The sequence below is a fragment of the Pteropus vampyrus genome, unplaced genomic scaffold, assembly GCF_000151845.1.
Source record: "Pteropus vampyrus isolate Shadow unplaced genomic scaffold, Pvam_2.0 Scaffold39, whole genome shotgun sequence".
Taxonomy (NCBI): Eukaryota; Metazoa; Chordata; class Mammalia; order Chiroptera; family Pteropodidae; genus Pteropus; species Pteropus vampyrus.
The window spans coordinates 5,205,157-5,226,997 of record NW_011888820.1 but is presented as its reverse complement, the minus strand read 5'-3'; the positions used below and the strand labels follow the sequence as shown (position 1 = coordinate 5,226,997).

The 21,841-nt window shown below is 33.6% G+C and overlaps 1 pseudogene; it reads right to left on the bottom strand.

Moving 5' to 3' along the window:
* Window positions 1-15,518: 15,518 nt before the first annotated feature.
* LOC105290899 lies at window positions 15,519-16,330 on the bottom strand (annotated as a pseudogene).
* Window positions 16,331-21,841: the final 5,511 nt, after the last annotated feature.

Here is a 21,841-nt window from a genome sequence, read left to right as displayed (position 1 = left end):
TGATTGCTCAATACTACATACTATTAGGCCTTTTCCCCAACCCCTCTCTATTTTCTACTTCTGCACATTCTTATTTTCTCAAGTCACTTTCTCCTTCTCTACTCTTCTTGGGTAGAAAAAGAGTGTCTCCAATCATTAAAGGTGATCATTCCTCTTAAGCTGTGGACTTCGCCCTCCTTCTCCTGAGCCTAAATGATCTTCTACCTCATATACTTCCTACCTGTATTGTCAAAATGCACAAATCTCTACCATCTTAAAACAAAATGATATGAAAACCTAACTTTCATTGCCCTTGGCGGTTTTTCTCATTTCCCTCACAGTGTTCAAAATAAGTCTAAACTCATCATCTCCAGTTCCTCATCTCAGACTCTCAACCTGGTAACAGTTTACATATCTAAGAATCCACGATGTGCTTCTACAAACTTCGTCAGACACTGGAGACATGAAATTGTAAAAGTACCATCCTTTACAGCTGTTAAAGTTTCACATTGGGTCATATCAATGTAATTCTGTGCCACTTCCAGGCGAAACACCTGTTTCCATCGTCTTTTCATATTTTTAATGCTAATTCATGTGCATTTCTATGTACCAGCGTACCTTCATTAAGGATAATTTAGAATTGCTTTGGGACACTTTGTGACATAAACAAGATTATTTGAGAGACACATTAAAAGAGAAAACAAAATCTTGATTATCAACTGGTCTACATTTTAAAAAATAATATGAGACTTTAAGCACAATTTGAATTCTAGAATCATCTCCCTTAAAATTTCCTAGGCTAAAACTATTAAAAAGGGGGAAATTTTATATTTCCTTTGTGTGTATCCGCCAAAGCCTATTCCACATGTTGTTTTTCCTCTTTATATTTCATTTCCCTTCTGTGTATGAACACTTCTTCTGAAGGGATTTCAATATCCCTTAAAATTACAATCTTCTAATAAAAAGAACTCGAATGTTTACTAACTTAAAATCTTTAAACCCTGATAGTATTCAATTCTCTGTCCTATGGCTAAGGAATTCCTAAGTCCCAGGATAGAAAAGGAAAATTTGTTGGAGAATTCAGTCCTGTCCTGGACGCATATACTCCAGGTTTGCCTTACCTCTTCCAATCAGTCCTTTTTTGTTTTTTGGTTTTTTTTTTTTTTTTGGTGTAGTCAGAAAATGAAACACTTGTCAATATTATACTATATACAGGAAGGTAACCAGAGCTATCACTGTTCTAGCCTTCCCTTCCTTCCCCCACTCCGCCCCAAAAGAAACAAGAAGCCTCTGACAGACTATAAAGAGGTTTCAAGGAGGACTGTGACACTCAATTTCCAATGACATCAGTAAAACTGCAAGAACTATCAAGAACTATCTTAATAACTGAAGCTCAGACCGAATCTTTTAATAAAACAAGCACTATTTATCCAATATAATTCCTTCCTTATCCCTGAGATTTATAACTAACACCCTTCAGAACTTCCCTCTCTCTGAATTAGTAATTGTAACCTTCTCCTTATCTGGCCATAGGCAGCTCTTATTCATATTTGTTTGCCTATTATTTATTTGTTTCTCCCTTTCTTGGAAAATTTTGGAAACTAACTCACCAAAAGCTTTTTCTCTAATTATGTGTGTACTAAAAGTGTACCTTGTCCAGATAAACAAATCTAATACATCATAAAATACTATTCCAAGGAATAGAGTAGAATCCAGAGTCTTCACAGAATGACGTTTACATATCTATGTAATTAAAAATATCTTTTCATCTCAGGATCCTGATTTTGGTCAACAGACTAATCAACATGCAGTCCATGTCAATTTACTAATATATAACAATGAGGTACGTTAAAAAAGTTTTAATTCTTAGGACAATTTTATTATTCAAACAGTGGATGTTTCAGAGAGAAAGGCAGGGGCATTATTCTGTGGGTAGGCAGAGTCTTTTATCATTAAAAATTCATTTTAAAAACAACACAGAGTTAGCTTTAGCTCTTAAATAGATTTGGCCACCCTTATTTTCTATAAAGTGTGTGATAATCTGCCATATATATGTATATCTCTTAAATTAATGGACTGGAAATCTCTGGGATTTTAATATTATTTTCCCAAATTTTATGTCTCATAAAGTACTCTGGATTGTTTTCCTTTTGATACTAACTTACATCTTCTACCTATGATAAAAAATAATAATAATAATCATCCAACAGGAAGACTTGCCAACAAGTAGAGAACTTTTGTTGCTGTGAAAGATTATGTTCTCTTCTGTCTGAAACAAGTAGTCTTATTAGCTATAACTTATTCTAAGTAATAATTCACTGAAAATGACAAGTTATTTGTAGGAAAAAACCCCAATACATTCAATTAGCACTATTACCTATGGTAAGAGCATTCCAGAGCTAAAAGACATTTTATCTATCTGATGTTAGAATTTTAACACATTAAACAATAATTAAAAATTAAATATCTTTTTAAAAATACTTATAGAGTCATATATTATAACTACTGTCACTTTTGCAAATAGAATTTTAAAAAAATAATTATTGACAAGCCTATAGTGGTAAGTTTAGGGGTATGAAGAAACTAAGGTTAAAAAAAAGATCACAAAAATAATGTAGAATATAAGATTTCTGATGGAGATATGAAGAAGTTAAAATGACAAAGACTTAAATTATGAGGAGAACTGGAAGATAAACATGAGTAGCAATTTATGAATTATTGAAAACAGAGAGCCAAAAAAATAAGTACATTTGATAAATATCATATCTAATAATTCAATGATGCAAAGTCTAGTTGAGTAAAACCAATGCAAAGAGCCTGAAAATGTCAATTAGTTACTTTAAGATCTGACAGGTATACAAACATATTTCATTAAGGTGGTAGAAAGTTCAACTCATTTTTTAATTTCTTAATAATACATCTAATAATTAATTAATGACTTCTCCTGTTGGTCAGGCCAGGCACTCTGCTACGTGTTGGAGATAACAAACAGACACATTCCATGTATTCATTCATGGGACTTCTAAAGGGGAGAGAAGTTCAAGGAAAGGCAGACATGTAATTTCAGTAGTGAATGTACTATTACAAATTAAGAAAAGGAACACCATTGGTAGGAAGAGAACATTTAATACAGAAAAATGAATCCACCAGAGGAGTCAGGGAAGGCATTCCTGAGAAAATGACAGGAGCTGAGACCTGATGGACAGCAAGCAGTTAACTAAGAAAAAAATGGAATGAGATGAGAGGAATTTAAGTGCCCTAGACATCCTTCCAGAAGTACAATTGCCACTACCATATGGAAACCCTCCCTTTTACACCTGATAAAATAAATCATTCCCTTTAGCTGTATGACAGCTGATCTATTTCTACAGGTCCACTTGTCACACTATATCATAATGATGTTTGGCATGCTTTTTTACTTCACTAAACTATGAGCTCTTCAAAGGGAGAGTCTGTATGAAGGAACTTTATTTGCGAATTAACAGAAACAAGTCACTGCATTTTTAAACTTTATAAGAGGATCACTTTGTAATGTATATAAATGTCTAATCACTATTCTATACATTGAAACTAATATAATATTGTATTTCAACTGTAATTGAAAAAACTTTAAAAATAAATAATGTCTCTCACAACTCTCGAAAAAAAGAGGTAAACTAGCAGTTCGAGATATAGTATTGTCCTTTTTACCTTCCTTGCTGCTTAGCTTATAACAGGTGATCAATATATATTAATTTTGCATGATTTTTTGCATAGGTATTTATGTCTAACTTATGAAGACTGATATGAAAAGCAATGAACACTAAAAATGTGCTCTTGGACAAACACGTATCTTTCACACACACACACACACACACATGTGAATGCATGCTCACACACAACACAGACACACATATCTGGATCCCCTAATTCCCATGATAATTCTTGACTAAGATATAACTTTGATTTGCAAATGCATACTTCTACTAAGTTTGAGTAAATGCTAAATATTATCTAAGTCAACTATATCCAAACACATTATTTCATGACATAATTAACATTTTGGCAATATAACAGAATTGCAAAATATAAGAAATCTTAGAGTGTATTTCCTAGCATGAACCCTGTGTTACTTTTCTGCAACTTCAACTAAATAACTGAAGAAAATGCTCAGTGTTCAAAAAAAATTGAATATCTAAAGAACACCTGAAAAGAGTTGATAATAATAAAGTTAAAAAAATACAAAGCAAATATCCAACTTTAAATACCATTTTAAGGTTTTATTAATTAAAATGGGAGTTTGAGAAGTTAAATAATTTTTCTAACTCTAGATATTCTCTTGATAATATAAAAATTATTTTCTAAAAATATAAAGTTTCTACTTTACTGTAAATTAAAGTCAATAAAATACTTGGAAAACATTATAAATCATTAAAATAATTTCAGAACTTCCTAGTTCTTGCTTTCTAGAAATTCATCTTCTACCTAACTGCAAAATGTTATGTAAAAAACAAAACAAAACAAAACATGCATCCATTTAGAATTCCACTGGTTATGCACCAAAAATCTTGTCTCTTTTTTAATTAATTTTAGAGAAAATGATTGCTGTAACCTAGTTCAAGTTTCTTATTTGAATCTAATGGACTTCTTAACATTGTAGTATCCCAGAACTCATTTCTTACTCCTCTACTTTAAACTTATCCCCTTAATTTTATCATCTAGTTTTTAATATCATCTGTACAATGACTACTAAAAAATGTATAGCTAGTACAGATATTTCTGACAGCTCTGGATGCAAATACATAACTGCCCGTTTAGCATCTCTGCTTGAATGTTGACTAGATCCCTCAAGTTTAACCTTTCCAGAACCTTCCCACTCTCTATTGATGGTGGCTCAATCCTCCTGTTCCAAATAACAAAATCCTTGGATTTAAACTGCACCTTTTCTTTTTCTCACCTCACGTTTAATGAGGGAGGAAATCCTGTGGGCTCTGGTTTCAAAATACACCCAGATTCTGGCTGTCTCTCTGACCACATTCACTATTACTATCTGGATTTGAGAGACCTTCATTTCCCTTCCTGCAATTGTTTTCTTACTGTTCTTCCTATTTCCCCCCATTTCCCTCCTACAGATTATTCTCAAGATCAACTGTATAGACACTGTTACTTGCTAACAGTGTTTCTGTTCTCAGTATCTCTGGCCTCACTCATAGCACCATCATACACACTAAGAGTTACATAAAAAGAAAAGAAGCCCATGAAGAATGCCTAGGACATTTTTTTAAAAGCAGTATATTTGTACATTCATGCTATAATAAAAGTAACAATAACTCTGACTTATCCAGTGAGCCTCACTGACCCCACCTATACTTGTTGAATTCATAGAGAAATTAAAGTGCATTTTAAATGGAGAGATAGTCAACATAGCGGGAGTGCTGACTTTTCTAGTCTGTTCAGAGAACAATGTCCTGAGGAACTGGGCAAAGAATTTGTGATTTTTCATAGGTGTGGTTTTATCTAAAGAATGAAGTATTCACTGCTCTAATCATGGACTTAGGAATGTTGGTAATAAGGACGAGTCCTAGCAACAGAGTCTGGATCTGCCTGTGTTTTAACATGGAACAACTATGATGGCAGATTTTTAAAACACTGAGTGAATCCAAATACATAAGATCATTTGATACAATATTTATTCTTTCTATTTCAGCATTGTTAGTCCTCTGGGTCATAAAAATATCCCTAAAATAAGGCCCCACCTTTCAGTATCCTAAACTATTTGGCTCTCCATAATCACTTTAGTAACATCATTTCATTATAGTTATAAAACACACCATTCAAAGTCAGGTTATAACAGAAAGCAGGGTATCCCATCTTACTTAACTGCACGCACAATGAACCTTGTCAGGAAAAAAGAGATGATATATTAAAGTCCATCTAAGATGGACATCTAAGGTGGCTGTTAATTAAGCAATATACAATAGAAATATTAGACTCTATTAAAAAATATGTTTACCTTATATAGCATATAATAATTAACTAGATATTGAAAACTGGATAGTTTTCTATCAAGTGGGTCCATGGAAGAGAGATATTACCAGGGCCCTGGGGCCTTCATATATCTTCAATTAGCCCACATGGGTCCCATCCTTTCCTGCAGGGGTCCCCAACCCCCAGGTTGCGGACTGGTACCAGTCTGTGGCCTGTTAGGAACTGGGCTGCACAGCAGGAGGTGAGTGGCAGGAGGTGAGTGGCAGGCAAGTGAGTAAATCTTCCTCTGTATTTTCACCTGCTCCCCAGCGCTAGCATCACCACCTCAGCTCCACCTCAGATCATCATAGGAGCACTGGTCCCTGGTGCCAAAAAGGTTGGAGGCTGCTGCATTAGAGGAGAGGAAAAGATACTTCTGCCTGTTCTATTAACTTTGTCTCCTGTCATTACAGGCATTTGCCCAAATGTTTAAGGAGCTTTAAAAACCAGAACTCAGAACTATCTCACTCCTCTTTTAAACAAAGGGACTGCTACTCATTTTCCCAACATCTCAATTTAAGTTATTCTTTAATTCCAGAGAGATATTAATAAATCAGTTGATATGTTTGAACAAAATGGGAACCACCATAAGTAGTTTTTTTGCAAATAGTTATTCACTTAGACTGTTAGACAACATGTATGAATCAACTATGAGCTGTGAGCCAAGTGTAGCCTGCTCAAAGCCATCTGACTCTTCCTCTGACTATTCCTGGGCTGAGGTAAAAAGTGGAGACTCCCCAGCTAAGAAGAGAGCAAGAACAAAGAGGTCTCAAAACCAGGTATTCACCATTTCCCAGCTCAAAACTACCCATTGGCTTCCTATTCCATTTAGGAAATAATCCTTACCCCTTTCTAAGTTAGAAGGCCTTCAGGATATCAACTCTAGGCATATCTGCCTTCTTGGCTTTCTTCACACAGGAAATCTCCTAGCTCAGTCTCTTTCATGGGCACACTCAAATATTGATTTCTCAGAGGAGCCTTCTCTGAGAAAGTACCCTCTCACTCCCCACCACTTCTACTTCCTATTGCGTTACCTACTTTTAACTTTAGTGAAGGCCACTATCACTCCTCACTATTATATTCACCATAAAGTTGTCCATTGTCTGTCCTTGACCTAGAGCATAAATCCAGGGCAAGTGTTCCTATTGATGCTATATCCCAGACACTAAGAACAGTGCCTGGCACATAGTAGATATTTAATAATCTTTTTGAATTAACTAATAGTTTAAGGATACGGTGAAAGCATACAAGAGAGCATTCTTTCTCTATTTACTTTATCACTCATATTTAGACTAACTTATTTTAAATTTCATATTCAATGAGAAGTGATTCCTTTCTAATTTGTTTACAAAATATTATTCTTTTGGAGAACAGACAAATCTGTCAATTATTAGCCCAGGGCCATTTTGTTCTGGATGTAATTTCCTGTTAAGAAATTGGTTCCAATAAAAGATACTGTAACTTCTCAAATTATTTTTGATAGTTTTTCAAAATTGAAATGTTAAAATGACCAAGAAAAATGCAGATAAAAAAACTAAAGTACAAATGATATTTGATGAAAATGGTACATCAGTAGACAATAACCTGATATAACAATTATTATCATAGCAAATCTTTAAATTGCTTTTTTAAAGATACTACCTTGTTATCATAACCAACAGAGTTACCTATCAAGTACTCTTAGGCTTAAGATACACTGCTAGGCATTGTGTAAATAGCAAATGAGCTTAAAGGCTTGCAATTAAATTGTCACTATAAGATATATACTAAGGTATTAAAAATACAGAAATTTCAGACACTATATAATAATGAAAAAATATGCTATCATGGGGTCAGGAGATAGAAATCTCTGGGCTAAGATGGTCAACTGGAAGTGGAATAAGAAACTGAATTGAAGCTATCTGTGATTTAGGAAATAGATGAAAGAAGAATAATTTAACATGAATAAAAAAGGTGGGGAAGATTGTACACAGCAGTTTTGACATCAGCAAGTATGCAGAGTCCAGTAACAAAAGGGAGGGTTTCTGTGACATGAAAGAAAGAAATATATCTTCAAAAGAAAGTTTTGGCTTCATTGCTTAAGTGGCCAGTAAAGGTTAGGTGTTACAAAACATTTTTCTAAAATGTCCTAAAACTAAAAATATAAGTCATTGTTATTCTTGCAGAGAGAAAAACAAATTCTTTTATAGATTTTCTTATAAAATTAAGCTTATCTGGATAGTTTTTTTATCATTTGAATATATGTCACCTTTGACAGAATCTTCATTAATAATACCTAACATATTTAAAGAAAATGTTTGTGCTTTCCTTATCATGGACTTTATATATATATTTTCAGGCAAATTAGCTTAATAAAACATCTAGAAAAGCTTTATGAATTACTTTAACCACAAAATTAGAAAAAATTTAAATTTTAATCTGTATATAACAATATTTTCAATTTTTTCTCCTAAAGCTATTGTGTCTTCAGCAAAGAGAAGAAAAATATTCCTTGAAGTATAAAATATTGACATAAAATATTATTTGCAGGTCTGAGACCTACTATGGTTCTCTGACAACAAATGCAACAGCATTCCAGAGGCAGAATTCTGTTACCCTATTGTCAGTATCAGAAAGACTGAAATCTAATCCCATTACTGAACACAGAGCTAAGACATGGCTATCATCCATAAAGCCTTGTGGTTTAAGCATCATACTTTGCTGGATTCATGTACCCACATCATGCAGATTGGGGCATAACTAAAATATTGACACAAACCCACCAACTTCATTACACTGAATTTTATGAGAAGTTTATATTTAAATTCATAGTATTAGTAAATATGCAACTATTGCCTTATGCAAAAAAAAAAAAAATCTGACATTCAGAATATCAATTAGCAGTGCTGAAACTGAGCATCTTGATTAGAACAACAACTAACCTCACTTGGGATATGCATTCTTCATGAGAATGCCTGCAGTACTTGGATTATAGTTTAAATTGCAAAACACACTCCATATATCACATTGTTTGCTGATACAGTTTAAAATAAATTATAGGTATCAGTATTAAAAAGTTATATATTTTTTTTCTAGATTAAGCACAACTATGCTCACAGGTGCATATGAAATGATGATAATTATTCTTGTGAAACATATTTGTCCAGTTCTAGATGTAAACACTAAAGAGACTAGGACAGTCTCATCCTCTCTTTGTAAAGTACTTATAGTTTAATATAAAGACTAAGCAATTTTACAAATGAGTATATTATGAAGTTATACGGGAACAGAGATTTGGAGATTTAGAGGTTGAGATTGTTAATGAGAAAAATTACAGGGCCAAAATGGTGTCATTTGTGTTAAAACCCATGATACCAAACCTAAATTTAACATCTGCCCTAAATGCTGTTTCATCATCTTCTAGAAATATAATCTTAATGAAGCAGTCTGGAATTTTCTGGTCAACACCAATGAGGTAATATGTCACTTGGACCATCTCCAACTCTCATAGAAAGAAGACACAATCTGCAAGATAAAAACCCATGCCCTTCCCTTCCCTCCCAAACACTCTCTTTTCTTTTGCTAATAACTCCATTGTCCGACCCTTCTTCCTATAAAGAACCTTCCATTTTGTACAAACCCTGGGAGTGCCCTTCTAGCTGCTAGATGAGATACTGCCTAATTCATGAATTGCTTAATAAGTATATCGGATCTTCAAATTTACTTGATTGAATTTTGTTCTTTAATGAGAGGATGATTCTACATGGAATTAATGTAGAGACAGCTTCAGGAACAGTAGAGTTTAGGGACACTTAGAACAAAGAACAGGCAGAGATGGAAAGTGAAAAAGATTTTTTTTCCTTTTTACACAGAGAAAATGGAAGCAAACTATTGAGTCACAGAGAACAGTTGTTTAATTCACTCCCTCATACAAATATTCCTGAGTACTGATGGGCTATATGCCAGCCATATTGATATGATAAGAGCAATTCCTACTCATGGTGGGGAAAATAGTTAAAAGACAGCCACAAATATTATTTTTAAATATATATTTTTAAAAATGTTGACATTAGAAACATTAAAACCAATAGAGAATTTTTATACAAGTTTATTTGAGCCAAACTGACAGCTTATTTTATGCATTTGAAATTAAGGAGAGAAAATAAGAAAGATTATATGGAGGTGGGAGAAAGCAAGGTGGAGAATGGATTACAGGATAATTATCAAATTTACCTGCTCTTTTGAGGGTGGCTGCAGCTTATTTCAAAGGTGTTAACCTAGATAAACAGAAACAATGGACAGGACTTGCTTAAGGCAAGGAAAAACTTTTACTAAAAAAGTTCTATGCCCAGACCTGACTACTAGCATGATCTGCCCAGTTATGAATTTACTTTCCTATGAAGTTACTTTCATCCAAAATAGTTATAGTTATTACTAAAACTTAAAAATTTAAGAAGAAGAAGAATCTAGAATAGAGACTAGTTTTGAGTTGAGTGGTAATTTAAGGTCTCTTTCAGAAAGTGGCATACAAGCTAAGACCTGAAGGAGACAAAGGAGCCATCCTGTAAAAAGGTAAGAAAAGAGCTTTCAAACAGAGCAGGTAATTTCAGAAAGGGGTCAATTCCTAAAGAGGATAAAATTCCTGAATGATAATGCATCATACATATTAAAATTAGTATTTCTAAAGTGATATCATCTAAAATATGTCTTATACATGACTGTTCAAAATTTATTTTAAAACACTGATTCAGTGGTTTAAGATGCATTCGAAAGCCACATCTGTGTAGGTGAACTTAAAATGCATATTTTTTAAAGAATAGATTATGAAAACATTTTAATAAAATGTGAGTTAAACGTAAAATTGTTTTATAAATGTACAAAAATAAGATGTGATCATTGTGATAAAAAATATGCAACTACTGTTTATTAGTTTAGTAATATTTTGCTGTTTAAAATTAAATAATTTGATATATACATTGGGGTTAAAATTTAGTCATTAATAACTATCTGTCATCTCTATCATGCTTATAGTTTAATTTGAAAGAACATTAATTGCTTTAATTTATATTACAAGAACATATTGAAAGTTCAATTTATTCCATCTATATGATTAATATTGTTTATACTTTCCTGGTTCATAAGCCATAAAGCATTTACACTATTTCTAAATGTGTTTAATGCTGTTCCTTTTCTGAGCTACACTGATTATAATGTAGAGATAAGAGTAGTTATCTCTGAAATACAGAAGATTTTCATTTGCTTTTTTTGGGGAATATAGGAGAAGGAGATAGTTACATGTCACCTTTATGCCTATACTGGCAATAAAATATCTTTTATGTGAATATGATAAAATGTAGATTTTTAGAATCAGCCTAGCAGGAATTACTCTTTTTACAAAGATACTAGTCTTATTGCAAAAGACAATAACTTCTTGCTTCAGCTGTTTTTAGCAATCTGAATTTGACATCACTCTTTTCTTTCATTTAAATTCTACCATATGTTTTTAAAGGGTAGATTTTATTTTGTACCTACTTCTATAGTGGTAAATAGCATTGGCCCTAGATGACTGAAGTAGACACGGTTTTTGGCTCATCTTCAGAACAGAGCAGATCATTTCCCTCTCTCCTCCTGCCTAAGAGTAAATGATGATGCTTTCTAGAGTAGCACTGTTTGACCAGCACTGTTATTTATTTAGTAAACAACTTGCTCACTTCCATCCATGCCTATCCTGGCCACCACTCATCCCTCATCCTGTGAAATTGTACATTATAAACACGGAAAGAAGAGGAGAAACTTGTCAGGGAAATTAATCCAATAGTTTAATTAACTTGCATTTTAAAAAATATTATTTTTTACCTGTGCTGAATTTAGAGGTTGCCTTTAAAGGATTCTAGAACTCAGATGGAAAGAGAAGGAGTAGAATGTGACTGAGCAGACACACTGATTTAACACCAGAATAAGTATGCCATGTGCTTTTCTACAATAATAAAGAGATAACATGTAAATATTTTCTAAGCCAAGAAATAATGCCTAAATTTAACATTTATTCATACCAAAATATCTGCATTTTTATAATCACCATGCCACCTAGCTATTCTTAGCACACTTTCCCTTGTTTTGGAATGGATTTCCTTGTATGCTCTCATGGCAAATTCCTACTAATTGCTTAAGACTGAGGACTTTATTATTATTATTATTATTATTATTATTATTATAGGAAGTTTCTCTTGCTTTTTCCTTCTGAAACAAAGTTGATAAGTTTTCTATTATGTCACCACTGTAGCTCAATTATACTTGCCAAACTCTATTTCATTGATAGTCCAAATATCTGCCCTGCCCTGTAGTCCATAAGCAACTACTGGGCAGAGAATATTTATTATTTATCTTTGCTTCACTAGGACCCAAGAGAAGCCCAGCACATAGTGAATCTCCAACATATGAATGAATTAATTAATAAATGAATGAATTTAGCATCACTGAGATAAAAGGAATGAATATTAAGTCAGAATACCATAAATACCATAAATGCTGATTAAATCATACATTATAAGCTGGTAGAATTTTACTCAATGTATAATCAATAATAATTATTAATAATAAGCTCTATTATGTGCCGGCAAAATGCTAAATGCATTATGTCGCCTAATTAGCAAAGCTTCATAAACTATGCATCAATTTTATTTTCATATTAGATATAAAGATACTGTTACCAAATTCAAAGGGTTTGTTTTGCCTGCTAGTGTCAAAGCCAAAAGAGACACGGACAGGAGTTTGCTGCAAAGAAAGTAGAGGTTTATTTAAGGAAATGGCGCCAAACTCAGAGACACAGGTGAGCTACTGCTCAAAGACCTGGCTTCGCAGTGGCCTCTAGGCAATAGGCTACATAGGAGAGGACTTATTAGTCATGGTAGCTAAGGGAGTTGGGGTTGTGGGCTTTGCTGATTGGTCAAGGCTAGAGTTGGAAACAGTTGATCATTGCATCACGTCCTGATGTCAGTCATGGCTTCCTTTGGTCTGGTTTCAAAGTAGGGTTGTTCTGCCTTCATAGGTATGGAATTGCAAGATGTTGTGGAATTGCAAGATGTTATCTTGAGTTTGATCAAAACTCTGTTTTGGTAGTCAATAGTCCTGAAGCTTTGTTCCAAAGACTGTTTGATGCTGACAAACGCTTAATGATTAAGGAAGTGGTTATGTAGTACGCAAGGTTAAGGGAAGAAAAGAAGCAAGTGAACCCAGCTTCAATCAAGGAGAAAGAAAAGGGAAAAAGTCTTTTTAAGTTGAAGATTTGCATAGCTACAATACTGAGGCTGAGAGGTTAAACAACTGATCTTAAAACATTTATGCAAATGTAACAAAAAAATAAAAAAATGGGACTAAATTAAACTAAAAAGCTTCTGTGCAGCAAAGAAAACCATCAACATAATAAAAAGGTAACCTACCAAATGGGGGGAAATATTTGCAAATCATATATCTAATAAGGGGTTCTTATCTAAGAAAAACATAAAGACATACAATTCAATAGCAAAACAATAAAATAAATAAACCATTCCAAACAATCTTTAAAAAATTGGCAGAAGATCTGAATAGACATTTTTCCAAAGAAGACATAGATGGCCACATGGGTACATGAAAAGGAGTTTAACATCAGTAATCATCAGGGAAAGGCAAATCAAAACCACGATGTGATACTGTGCTGGCTGGAAAATTACTGCTTGGCTATTGCCCATGGGAACATAATGCTCTAATAATAAGCTTTCTGCTTCTGTATCCCTGCTTGCACAACCAACCTGTAGGTTGACAGTAAAAAGAAGAAAAATAGACTTATGTATTCAAACAGGATGAAGAATAGGGTTTAGGGCTTAAAAACCCTGTACCTCTACATTTCGAGGCTGCTTGATTTGGGGTCTGCGTACCCCTGGCAGACCCAGCTGGCTGAATAAAGAGTGTGTTTCCTATAACTCACTGAGTTCTGGTGGTCTGTGTGTCTATCGGGGGCTGGTGGCTACAACTATACTACCTCATAACTATTAGAATGAGTATTATCAAAAAGAAGAAATAACAAGTGTTGTTGAGGGTGTAGAGAAAAGGAATCCTCCTGTCCTGTTGGTGGGAATGTAAATTGGTGCATCTACTATGGAAAACAGTATGGATGTTTCTGAAAATTTTTAAATAGCACTACAATATGATCCAGGAATTCTTTGGGTATTTATCTGAAGAAAGTGAAAACACAAACTTAAAAAGCTGTCTGGACTCCTATATTCATCACAGCATATTTACAATAGCAAGATATGGAAATAAGCTAAATGTCCATTAGTGGACAAATGAATAACAAAAATATGGTGTGTGTGTGTGTGTGTGTGTACACACACACACCCGCACAATATATACCCACAAAACAATATTATTCAACCATAATAAAGAAGGAAATCTTGCTATTTGTGACAACATGAATGGACCCTGAGGACATTATGCTAAGTGAAAAAAGTCAGAGAAAGACAAATATCATATGATCTCACTTATATGTGAAACGTAAAACAATACGGGGATGTAATGTATAACATGGAGACTATAGTTAATAATACCGTATTGCATATTTGAAAGTTACTAAAAGAATACGTCTTAAAATTTCTCATCACAAGAATAAAAATTTTGTAACTGTGTGGTGATGGATGTTAACTACACTTTTTGTGGGGAGCATTTTGTACTACATATAAATATCACATCATTAGGTTATACACCTAACACTAATATAACTTTTTGTGGGGAGCATTTTGTACTACATATAAATATCACATCATTAGGTTATACACCTAACACTAATATAATGTCAATTATGTCTCAATAAAAATATTCACGTAATACATATATATATGTGTGTGTATGTATGTGTGTGTGTATATATATATCTTTATCTATCTATCTACCTACTTATTTATCTATCTCCCTATAAAGTGAGCCCAGGCAGTTTTTGACTCCAAAGCCATTACATAAAAATGGCAAACCAGAGTAAATGGAAAATTCATAAAGCTGCCTTTTAAAAATGGTTTTATACTTGTAATGTGTCTTCCATAGTACAATAATCTAAAATTAACAACTGGTAGTTACGACATTTTCTTAAATAAACTACTATAGATATAGCCATAAAATAGAGATCTTGAAAGCTATAATGTTGCATTTATGTTAAAAAATAAATCATGCTTTCATCACTGATTAAAGTCACTAGATAATATGAAATATGAGCACAGGAAAGATAAGGCTTTAGTATAAATATTTGTGTTATTCTAGTCAGGAGTTGGGATAGAATTGAAGTTTGTTGTTATGGTTACACTCAGTAAACCACAAATATACTTACATTTTTAACTTTCTAGAAGATCGTATGTTGTATTTGTTGGTGTGTGTGTACTCGCATAGGCAGGGAGGGGTAATTTAAAGGCAAGACCTTTGAGATGTCATCATACATTAATTTCTTTTTAGACATGGCTATGATAAATTTAAATCTCATGATATAACTCAATTGGCCATCAGTCTAACTGACCATCCTTCACATGCTGCCTCTACAAGGTGATTTTCTCTCTGATTACATCAGCAATAAAGAATAAATCCACCAGTGTGAATTGCAGGCCGCGGAGGCCCTCTTCCCCAGCCATGACTAATACAGGAACAAGACTATTGCTCTGACTTCTTCATCCAAAGTCCATTTTCTTCCTTGAATTACTTGTTCTCCTCCCCTTGCCTCTTAACTTCACCTTTCAGCCTCTTACATTCCTCCATCATCTTTTTAACTTCAGTGCCATCCAAAGAAGAACTCAGAAATTTAGATAACATTGGAGTTTGTCTCTGATGCAGTTGTGGATATAATTTTATTTTTCTACATAATGTGGTTTTGCATTTTCTGCTTGCAATTCAAACACACATCTAAGTTTTGAATCCATAAAAAGTTCTTCCAGTTTTGCCTCCTCCATATTGCTCCCATATCAGAAGTGTCAGTTGGAGCAAACGTAGACTGAACCATAAACTTGTGTTAACTTTTCTCATTGAGATCATTGAGACTGTAACATCATATATACATTAGTCATCACCCTTGCATCAATGATCCCTTTGTTTGGCCTCATGCAGTACCTACATAGTGCATGGTCTTCACTTTAAAACACACATTTCAGGCTGTTGGGTTGCCAAGCTTTAGGCTTGTGGTGACACTGTCAGTGAGGGGACCCTGGAATTTGAACTTGTGCTGCAGGTTGAAGCTCAGGACCTGCTCCATCTTTGCACTGTTCTTAGCAACAGGGCACCTCTGCTGGAGAGATCCCTTTGAATGTGAAAAAGGGAGGCCAGCCAGGGCACAGGCAGGGTTCACTCCAGGGTACATGGTGAGGACGATAGCCTATGTGGTACAGGAGTGGAAGGTGAGCAGTTTCTCTTTTTCATCAGTTTATTTTTTAAATATATGCATTTTTGCTGTTATGTTGCATTTGGATATTATATTGCATTAAGAGAACTATCTCACATTCTTTCACAAAAGCAGCCAGTCGGTACATGTAAAATACATATATAATATTTTCTAAACAATAACTGCTCACTTAGGGCTGTATTTTTATATACTCGATGAAGAAAATGGCAATGCTGTTGTATATAGGTAGGTATGACTTGGATTATGCTATTAAGAGAACAGGTTCTAGATATAAAAATAATTGGTATGTAACTATGAAAAATATTTTTAACTTTTCTGAGCCTCCGACTCCTTATCTGCAAAATGAGAGTAATAATGAGACCTACCTCATAGGTAGTCAGAATTAAAAAACACAATGATATCGATGCATAAATGTTAGTTACTTCTCTTAATTACCAGCCGCGTCTCTGTGGCTTTCTTGAAAGTGCAGCAGCTGCCCAAGCAACAGCACGAGAGCTTCCTTGGAGCTGACGTCACAGCGGTGCACCCCAGTCCCTAGTTTCCGCTAAACTAAAAATATATACTTTCTCTCTTTCTTATACTTGGTATAGCGTTTAATTGTGGTGCAATGTCATGATGAGACCAACAAATTTAATTTTTTAATTATCCTTTTCTTAAAAATAATTTTCCTAATAGCTTTTGTTGTTGGTGCCACTGTTGGAAGATCGGACAGTGATGGTTAATATAGGAAAAGAAATGAAAATGATAGAGCCTTTAAGACAATCAACTATGCCATTTTAGTAGTAATACCTTTCTTAGTGTATTTTCAAACTCTTGTGTCTTGAACTACTACATTCCTCAACCCTTTAGATGACAGCCCAAGAGGTCTATATTTATATACCATTTCTGTTATTATCAGTTAGTGACTTTATACACAGGAAAGTAAAACCTACTTCCTTCCCCATTGTTTTCCTGTCCACTTAATGGAAGATATCCAATTCTCAATCCTGGCTTTCAGAGAGGGATAAAAAAAGGCATAGAATCAATAAAGAACTTGCTGAAATGACCTAAGCCAGGGGGAGGATCAAGAATGGAATCCAAAACTCCTGATACTCACTCATAGCTTTCTAGATCTGACTGCCTGTTTTTCAGAAAAAGGTTTCTGTTTGACTAAATTGAAGTAAAATGAGGCTTAAGGGAGTCACAGCCAATGATTTCTCCTAAATATTCTAACATGCATCTAGCATATTTGGAAACTTTTTAGAATTTCTTCTCTATGAGTGCTATTACTTAGCAAAGTGAAATTCTTGCCGACTTGATCTCCTTGGTGATTTATTTACCCCTGAGACACTTGGTTGATGAGGCTGCATGTGGCAACGACTGTGTTTCACTTTTAAAAAAAAGAGAGAGAGAATTTACATGGTTGGGATATATAACTCTTTCTGAGTATTTAAATTCCCTGCTTCTATGTGAGAAGGCTCATAAAAGATATGTAGAAATTGAGTGAATTGGGCCCAATGGTGCTTTGTTGCTCTGTCATGCATAATAATACAATATAATTTATCTTGGTTGTTCTTTATAACAGAAGCAATATAGTTAAGAGACTCCTAGGTATATAGAAAGAAATGAGATTTATTTTGGGGTACATTTGGGAATACTGACAATTAAAAGCTAAATTGTGGAAAACAAAATGAGATTTTTTAAAGGTGAATATCATCAATTCTTCTTGATAAACTATAAAAATAAGGCATACATTTTTGTTTTAAATATATATTATTGAGAGAAAACTTTGAACTTAGAGGGTTACAAATTAAAAACACAGAAATTATTTGTTAAGAATGTACTTTGGGCAAAGCCCTTCCTGAGGGCACTCTTTAGAACATATTTTTTTAGAACATATATTTATGACTATCAAGGATTTTATACTATAGCAGGAGACATGAGATAAGAACTAATAAATATAAAACATAAGGTGTTAAGTGTTTTATTCAAAATTTAAATATGAGAGGGTTGAAGAAGACAGGATTTATATTTGGTACAGCCATTTTTATTTCAAATTTACCAGTTTTCTTAAGTTTATTTGACATGTTTGATTTGCAAATAACCAGACTTAATTTTTGAGAGTTAGAGTAAACAGGGAACATAATCGATGCTGTTAAGTGCTAAGTCCCAGGCACATCAGCAGCCGGGCTCACAATTATTATGCTCATTGATTCTTGCAACAACCTTTTCAAGAAGTTATTCCTAGCTGCATTTTACAGATGAGAAAAGAGAGTCGCGGTAATCAAGTAGTTGGTCCATGGGTACTGAGTGACAAAATAAAAACAGAGTGCAGATTCTTGGATCTGAATTGTTTTTCACTGTCTTATCTCCTTACCATGATTTTCTATTTAGGAAAAATAGAACAATTTTACATTTTTTTCTCCGAAAATTTTGATAGTTTCTGTAAAAAGAGCAAACATTTAGAGTGAAGAAGCTGTTACTGTTAATTACAAGGAAATATAAAATTTTACTGTATTCATAAAAACATTTTATGAAAACAATAAACAAAGAAATGTGGAAGACAAATTCTTAATCTTTTCATATTATATATATTCTTCATGGGGATAAGAATTGCAGTCTATTGTGTTCACTAATGTAACCAAATTCCTAGACTGACACAAGATAGCATTTTCTTGAAAGAAACAGCAAAATAGTTTGCAAATGCAGGTTTGTACATGGGCCATGACTTTCTTGTAAGTTGTACAATATATCAATGTTCTAAATATTTCTAAAAATTGTGTGCTATATTTATATAAAGTAGAACTGAAATTTACATGCCTACTTAAAATGATTACATTTTGGGGACTGCAAATTGACACATTTAAGGGAACTTAAAAAAGAGAAAGAATAAGCAGGCAAAGGAATCTATACTCAGCATAGGGAAAGCAGATAGCATTAATGTAATGGCTAGGTAGAGAGCCAGATGAGAGAAAGAGCAATTAGGGGGATCATTGTATAAACTATATAAATGTCTAACTAATGTACTATATATTTGAAACTAATAAATTTTTTTAAATCAATAAAAAATAAAAATAAAAATTAAGATGACAAAAACTAAAATAATAATAATAAATAATCTATACCTTCCAAAATCAAGTATTATAGATCACATATTAAATCTAAACTGAAAGTTAGACATGTCTGAATACCGTCAAGAAAATGTGTGGATTGTTCAGTCAGAAATCTGTGTGCATGAGTATCTAATGAGACCCTTGGAATGGACTCATCCCAAAAGAAGAGAGAGCCAGATGTGACAAGCAAAACACACTCATAAAGCCCCAAGACACACAGTGGAGAAGAATGCTGAAAAGTGCAATCAGTATAAAATTCATTCCATCATGGACTTCCCTGTGGGTCCTAATGAGAAGAACCACTTATGAATATAGGAAAATGTTAACTCACAACTCTGTCACACATAAGATTACATGCAGCATAAAATAATTTTAAGCAAAAAGAAGAGAATCACAAATACCAGTTTGTCAGAAACATAACCTTGAGAACATAAGTGCATTATTAAGAGTTCTACTTAAGACCACAGTGCCTGTGTGAAATAGTCCCAGCACCCAGTAATTAACAGTCTTGAGGGTCCAGTGGAACCCAGTTGAGGGGAAAGTAAAGTCAATGGCAGAAGCTGTGTAAAGAAAGTCACGAAACGGCTGTCCAGACTTGTACACGAGCACATATGAGATAACCCTGAGTCTTCCCAAAAGTTTTTAGGCTGGAAAGTACCAATAAAGATGTGAAGAACTATGAAATGTGGCCTCATTTGTAACTACCAGCTAATTAGGCATGGGGAAATTAGAAAACTAGAGTAAATAATTGAAAGAAAAAAATAAATTTTATATATACTTTCTACTGTGAACACATGATTACATAACTTAAAATATAAAAGTATTACGTATTAGTGTGTATTTTTCTTTTGTGGTAGTAATTTTAGAATTATGATTATTCTTATAATTTTTAAATTTTTTTCGGAAAGCAATTTCAAAGGAGAGGCATAAAAATGTTTCCTTTCTTGCTCTGCTTTTCAGTGAACAGATTCTTTAGAAACAGACACATAGTAAAAATATTGGTTAAGTCCAGTTCCTGACAAGAGATGTTCTCCTATTGATCTGTCTATCTGGCAATGCCTACCTTTAAAACTTAATAGTGTGAAAATGGCCAGAAAATTTCACACCCAACTCTCTGGTTATATTTGGGGCCCCAGACAGCCTAACGTTTCCCTTGGTTTGAGGAAACTTTATACAGCATTCTTCCTGACTACAGACCCCTGACCTCCCTTTTCTTAGAACACTTACTTTAGAAAACATTTAATCATAAATCCTTTCACTGCCCTTTAGATGTAAATCTTTGTAAAGGCTTCTTGCAAGTTTTACAACCTGGAGCTCTTTCTCATGGAGCCCTCATGGGGCCCTAAGCCATCCCTTTGAAACGTAACCGTCAAGGAAGCTAGAACCTCTATCTCCCCATTTCCTTGCGAGGGCAGAAGCCTAACTTTGGCAGAATGACTTGCTCCAAGTTGTAAAACTACCTCTTGTTATAAAAATAAGATAAAGTTTACTTTTCCTCTGAATAAAGTCAGTTTTCAAAAGGAAATGTCCTATGACCTCTCCAATCTAGCTTTGAAAAATCTCTTCAGCCCCTGTATTTCAAATAGAGTTGTGCTCAGACTGAATTCTGGCCTCTTCACCCTATTGCAGTAATCTTGAATAAAGTCTTCCTTACTTGCTTACCTTTGTCAAGTTCATGTTTAGCAGTTTCCGTTTTGACATCTGCTAAAATATCAACTCTATATATTTTCCATATATTTAAATTAGCATTCTTAATAATTTGAAATAATTAGAATCAAATTCCGCCTATGGATTTTCCAAACTTTTATTTCATTTGTCCAATATTCTAGCTTTCAACCATTTACAGCACTTTTTAAAAATCTTAGTCAGTAAGCATAAGAAAGAAGCAGATGCTGCAAATTTTATAAGTTTTTCCATTTCTTAGTAAAAGACGTTTGTTATGTTGAGAGGTGTAAAGTAAAGTAAATGGATAAAAGATGTTTTAAAAAATAATCTATAAATTTAATTGTGCATGCTATCTTTCCCTTCCAGTTGCCAAGTTAAATTAAGAACTTCCTAGTTGTGTAAATGCTCAAGGGAAGCACATTAAAAACTAAATGCAAATATTCAGAGATAAAATAAATGATGACTTAACCCAAATTTTTAAAACATATTACTTCCCAAGGAGTCTGGAAATAATTGAGAAATTCAATGACTTTAAGTCAGTATACTCAAAATCTGTTCTGTGAAACACTAGTCCTCCAAAATGCTTTAGGAAAGTATACTTCTCTTGTTAAATAATTGTGAAAAACAATGCATATCATTGACATAAAGATTAAAATTGGACATTAGTTTATAAAATCTAAGCATCTTTCAGTAAACCACGAGAATGTGTTTA